Source organism: Gracilinanus agilis, chromosome 2, assembly GCF_016433145.1.
Source record: "Gracilinanus agilis isolate LMUSP501 chromosome 2, AgileGrace, whole genome shotgun sequence".
NCBI lineage: Eukaryota > Metazoa > Chordata > Mammalia > Didelphimorphia > Didelphidae > Gracilinanus > Gracilinanus agilis.
The window spans coordinates 687,758,471-687,765,294 of NC_058131.1; the positions used below are offsets into that span (position 1 = coordinate 687,758,471).

The 6,824-nt window shown below is 37.7% G+C and overlaps 1 protein-coding gene across 1 annotated transcript in view; it reads right to left on the minus strand.

Moving 5' to 3' along the window:
* GRID1 (glutamate ionotropic receptor delta type subunit 1) overlaps positions 1 to 6,824 on the minus strand; it is a 1,121,438-nt gene that overhangs the window by 835,652 nt on the left and 278,962 nt on the right. The gene's annotated exons all lie outside the window — the stretch shown is intronic.

The window sequence follows — 6,824 nt, forward strand, 5'->3', positions numbered from 1 at the left end:
GAAAGTAGCAGTAGGGAAGGAGTGGTGGAAAGAGAATGTCTGTATTTTGAATGAAGAGAAGAGGACAGATATAAGAGATAACAGGCAAGTGAGATTAAGGAGACCTGGCAATTAATTGTTTAGGAAACAATAAAATGGAGAGAAAGGTCACTCCAATATGGGAAGATGGCAGTTCCAGGTATAGAAACAGGGAACTTGGAAGATTTAAGAGAAAAGTGCAATGTAAAGGATCAAATGTGATATTTGTGTATTTACTACCTGACAGATGGTAGAACTTAATAAATATTTGTTCCATGCCCCTGCCCAGAAGCTGTGGCATGACACCAATATTACTAAATTTGGAATCTGAAGATCTGGTTTTCAAATTCTTTTGCTAGTTATGGTCTGTGTAATTTTGGGCAAGTCACTTTGGCATGGGACCCTGGGTTTCCCTTAGACACCCCAAACCCTAGAAGTGTTTCAACTCAAACAGAAAGCAGGAAAATTCCTTTCCTTCCTTGCATTCTTGTTAATGCTGAGGAAAAGGTGAGTCTAGACACCAGAGACTCGGGATAAGGAAAGACCACTGAGAGAAATATTCCCCCTTGGATTCTCCCCTAGATTTTGAGATGGACACAGATATATATCTTCCAGTTATGCTTTGATCAGGTTGTATCTAGGATATCTACTTGTCCCCTAAAAGATGCCCAGTTACCCCCTGTGTCTTTGGGAAGCAAAACAGCACTTTAGCCCTGGTCAGATAACAAACATCCCCCACTTCTGCCCAACCTCATTCCATTCCATCATCCTTTCTTTAGTCACAGTAGCCCTTGTTGTCAAAAGGGTATCTAAAGCCCAGAGCACATCTCCTGTGGGAGAGGCAGTGTCCCACCTGCACTATCCTCCCAGCCAAATTCAACATGAATTCCAAATTAATAAATGCCTCTTTTTATTTCTAAGCTGTTATGGAGCACACAGCCCATTCTTTGTTTACCCTGTTGATGAAAAACCATGACAGATCCAGATTCTTTTCTGATCATGAATTTCCTTCATGATCTTTTTACATTTTCTTCTATGTCATTCTTCCTGCTCACATTCATTATGTGTGTTTAATTGTGGCCCTGAGATGACTCACAATATTAACTCTTCCTGTTTTATGTCCCTATAGCATTACCAGAAGAATATTGGTGTTAAAAAGTACCAGAATCATAATCTTCCACCATCCTCCTCCATAACATTTTACAAATTGGTTTGTGATATAAAGCATCATTATCCTTGTTGCCATATCTCTGATTAGCAAGAAGATCAAGGGTTCCCTGGCTAAGGAAGTTTCCACACTCATTTTGCCTCCCTGTTGTGGTAAGTGATTTCCCTAATCACATACTTAGGAAATAATAACAGCCTCAGGAAATATCTTTTCTTTTATCTGTTTTCTACCTTTTGGTGTTAATAACTTATTTAAATAGGTCATTTTGAAATTGTTTTAAATACATGTCATGTCTTTCTCTCATTTGTATTCTTTCACCTGATTTGGTATTGATTTTTATCTTTGCTCTAAGTTGATGGTAGGTGCACAGATAGCTGATTCAGAAATAACTCTCATATTAGTAACCAGTTGTTTCCTGTCTGTTATACTATAATCAATTTCATTTTTTGTGATGTTATTCAGTGCTGCCTTGTTCAATGCCTCCTAACTCTCTTGTTTCAGAAAGCATTTTCATGAGATAATTAAATTAAGGTGAACAAAAATGTATTACGTTCTTGCTATATTCAAGATACCCTGATAGACACTTGAAGATAGAAAAAAATGACAAACAGTACCTGCTTCCAAATAGCTAATATTTTCTATTCTGAAAGTATGGCTGGACTTCATTTCAGGAAGATGTGTTCAAATTCTGTTTCTGGACATTAGCTGAGTGATGATGGTCAAGTCACATAACTTCTCTGGGCCTCAGTTTCTTCATCTATTCCACCTTAGCTCACAAGGTTGTTGTCAGGTTCAAATTAACAAATGTATATAAAATTTACTTAGGGGGCAGCTGGGTAGCTCAGTGGATTGAGAGTCAGGCCTAGAGATGGGAGGTCCTAGGTTCAAATCTGGCCTCAGACACTTCCCAGATGTGTGACCGTGGACAAGTCACTTGACCCCCATTGCCCACCCTTACCACTCTTCTGCCTTGGAGCCAATACACAGTATTAACTCCAAGATGGAAGGTAAGGGTTTAAAAAAATAAAAAAATTTACTTCAACCTTTAAAGGACTATATAAATATTATTTATTATTTTTAAATGTACAGGTGTGAGACTTCTGGGTATCCTACAAGCCTGCAACCTCTTTCCTTTCTTGCTCATTCTTTTCTAATCATAAGATTAGCCTTTCCTGAAGTATTCCTTATATATGTTAGACACATATTTGCCCTTTCCTTTTGTCACTACTCTCTTAATATCATCCTAGAGGAAATAAAAAGGAAATTCAACGTGTGTGTCATCATACTGCTCCCATATTTACTTGGCACTTATGTTAAGTATATCATGTTTCCTCACCAGTAAGCTCATATGGATCAGTCCAACATCTTCTTCCTCCACTAACAGACAACAGTGTCAATGGAATAACTCTACTTACTTGTCCTTTTAGGCTGAATTCATTCTACTTCTTTCAGAAAAAAAAAAACAGTGTGCAGTCCTAGTACATGGCCACAATGAGAGAGGAACATTCTACTTGTCCTGGAATAACTCTGCCAGCACTTTCAAGAAAGATGCTCTAGGGGCAGCTGAGTAGCTCAGTGGATTGAGAGCCAGGCCTAGAGACGGGAGGTCCTAGGTTCAAATCCGGCCTCAGACACTTCCCAGCTGTGTGACCCTGGGCAAGTCACTTGACCCCCATTGCCTACCCTTACCACTCTTCCACCTATCAGTCAATACACAGAAGTTAAGGGTTTAAAATACAAAAAAAAAAAAAAAAAAAAAAAAGATGCTCTAGCACAAAGCCATGCCCTGGAGACAATGGCACAAAGAGAACCACTACAGCAGCTAAATGAGGATTTGCTGGTGAAGTTCCATCTGATCAATCAAGAAGTTTATGAAACTTACCTGAAACCTGGTTCATAATCAATGAATTGCACATTCCTGTGCTTCTAATGTTATTCAGCTGAATCAATGTATACACAGAGAATTTCTATCTCTTTCTCTGGCCCTATCTCTGTCTCTGTCTTTCGCTCTGTCTCTGTTGTCCGTCCGTCTGTCTGTTGGCCTGTCTGTCTCTCTGTCTGTCTCTCTCTCTCTACCCCGTACCTCCCCATCTCATCAGAGGATATTAGCAATGGAATGCACTGAGGCTATCTAGTGCAATCCATACCCAACCAGGAATCCTCTCTGATAATCGGTCATCCTGCCTTTGCTTTAAAAAAATGCATACACACAAACACACAGGAAAACAGAGGCATGTGAGTGTGCAAAAAGTCTGCAGAAGTACTCTTTCAGCACATCCCCTGTGTTGCTCCTGCCTGGGATCTCTCTGAGCTCCTGAAGTACCACTTATCTATAGCACTCAGCAAGCCCTTGGCTTTGCTTCCTTTGCATTGTCATTTAGTAATACCAAATCTGAAGTACTATGTTCACTTCTGGGTACATTATAGAAAAGGCAGAGATAAGCAGGACAATATGCAGAAAAAAGTAGCTAAGAATGGCAAGGAAATTAGAGCATGTTGTATATGGATCAGTTGAAAGGATTGGGGATAGTCCTTAGAAAAAAGGAGAAAAGGAAAAGGGAGGAGAGATATGATACCTAGTGGCCAATCCAAAATAAGTTCTTACTATGTGGCAAGGCCCTAGCCTAGGCTTTCTTGATTCAAAGACTTGGAAGAAAATGGTCCTTGTCCTTAAGGAGCTTACATTCTAATGGTATAATAAAATCTTCAAGGAAAGGGGAAGCTACAGAATAATTTAAGGAGAGAAAGAAGCCTCTTTAATCATATAAAATAATGAATAGATCTAATGGTATCATTTGTAAAAGTGTGAATTTCAAAATTTCTTCCTTTTTCAAAACAGGGCATCAAGCTCTAAATATTCAATTAACAGGTGCACACTTAGCTGTCTACATGTCCATGATGAATTTGTATCAAGTAAAAATGGGATTCCAAATCCAAAAATAAATATGAAGTGATTATTGTAAAGGCATGCCTGCAATTTCAACACCACATATTATCCTCTAAATGAGAAGTAATTTAAAAATGAAATACTTGATATAAAATAAAATTAAACATATTTTGTGGCTGTGGTATTGATTCATATTTCCCACAAGAAATAATGTCCAGGTAATAGGTTTTTTAAAAATATCTCTTTCTTCTCTTTCCTGGGCTAATATTTTCTAAAAGAAGAGGGGAAGTCACAAGTATTTCTTAATTACCAGTTCCATAGGCACAGACAAGGCCATAAACATTAATTAAAGTCTCACTGTATTCTAGGCACTGTGATAAATCCTGGGGATATAAATACAAGCAAAAAGAAAGATTTCTGCCCTCACAAAGCCTACACTCAAATGGAGTAAAGGGGTAAAACACTGAACTGAGGAGAAAAATCAGAAGTCCAGTTTAGAGGAGAATCAAGACCGGATATATGATTATACTAAAAATCCCTCTACCAATACAAGGCAATATTTCTATGAAACTTAAAAGTCTAAAATAATTGCTAAGAGAGCAAAAAGGTTAAATGACTTGCCCAGGATCAAATAGCCTAAATACATCAAACATCCAGTCAGACATTCCTGACTTTGAGGCTATCTCTCTAACTATTATGCAGTACTACCCCTTCTGTTCTATAGGCCAGTTCTTAAAACATGCTAACAATATTCTTAAAACTAAGCAGTTTCCTTAATAGAAAAATTATACAAGCTGCCCCAAAAATCTTGATATGTTTTTAAGCTATTAAAGCTTAAAACTGCACTAAGTCTTTTGGAACACTGTAGTATCTGACCTTGATAAAGGATCATTTTCTAACCTTTCTAGAACTCCCAGGTGGCTTAGGAGGGCAGTAATATATTTCTCTGACAAGCCAAGCATTTTTTTCTGGAAGTCAAGAACATCCTTCCTTCACTCCACAGTCACAAAGGTTCCTACAAGGCAACATCCAAAAGAACTGATTTTCCTTGGAAACCACTCCTAGCAAAGCTAACCACTGAAGCCTTCAAACATATAGATGTTGAATGCCAAGGTTCTCTAATCCTTTATCCCCTCTTCATGGTGAGAGGCTTGAGAGACTTTTAGCTATATCTACCGTGAATTTGACATCCATTTTTCTTAGTGGCAGAATATGAATTCTTTTTAGAGCTCTTCATCTTCTACTTCCTTTTAATACCATCACTTTCTTTCAAGGACTCCACTACATTATCTCTCCAGACATGACTGCCACATGCATCTTTTGACTTGCCCCTCTGCTAAAAAGAGAAAGTCAGAGATTGGACTACATTTCAACATCACACCCTTTCCTGAATGATACTACTGTTGTCTCTCTTTAGAATATCATCACCCTGGGGTGCATCAGATGGGTGAAAGCCACTGATTGGTGTAGAAAATGAAAATTACAACTGTTTTTTTTTCCAATTCAAAGAAAAAAGCATGAAGTCAATGCTACTCTGTTTGATCTCCACCAGTTAAAGGGCTCTTAGAAAGTCCTGGAAACTTTATATTAGGACATTAGGTAGAACCCAATAATTCTGACGTGAAGGCTTAAATGACCATTTGTTGGGAATGATGTAGGAGAAACTACAGCTCAAAGAGACTGAGCTTCCTGGTCTCTGGGATTCCTTTCAATTCTGAGATTCTCTGAATTTGCATTTATTTATGTTCTCTCTTTCCATCAAATTGTAAACTATATTCAGAGACTGCTGAATATTTCTCAGATCTCACACAGTGCTTAGCATAATGTTAAGCAGACAGAAGACCTCAGTATAAATCTGCTAGAATGGCAGCTCCTTGAGGTCAAGGATTCTTTCATTTGTGTCTTTGTATTCACCATGCCTAGCATGTAGTAATCATTTAATAAATGATTATTGAATCGAATTGAATATGGCCTGAAAGTCTGTCTTGTGAGAATTCGTTTTTTCTCTACTATATCACTTTCTATTTAAGGGTCTGAATTAGAGAGAATTTTGTATATTCCTGTATCTGGATTCTGGGTCCAAGACTGCTTTTTACATTTCCTTTGTCCTTAGGAATTCTGAGGAAAGTTCTCCATTGAACAAAATTTAGTTAATAAATGGAGACAAGAATTATCTTCCTGCTTACATGAACCTAATCACCTAGGGAGGGGGAGGGGAACAGATTGACAGACCACCACCTAATCAGCTATTTACCAATTAGAGATGTCTTGGGATTTTCAAGGGAGGGACTGGATAATGAGCTCCTAAAATTCTATTTATCTTTGATCATCCAGAGGCTCAAAGATCTATCACTTTATTGGCTAAAATGATAGTCTGATCATTAAACTGATATTCCTTCCCTAAACCCAGGCTCTTGAAATAATTATAATCATAACATTTCTAAGATAAAATACAAATTCTTCCATTTAGCAGTGAAAGATCACACACCCCTTGTTTCAAATTAGCCTACTAACTATTGCCCACATATAATATTCCATCTCCATGCCTTTGCACATAGACCCTCTTATCTGGAATGTCTTCATCTTTTAGAATTCCCAGTTTCCTTTTAAGGACACTCCACATGCCACGTTCTAGAGGAGGCCTTTTCTGAATCTCTCCCTACCAAAACTATCTCTCTTGAAAGCATTTTTACCACTTTGCATACATTTTGTATCTATTTGAAAATATATATATATATATATATATATATA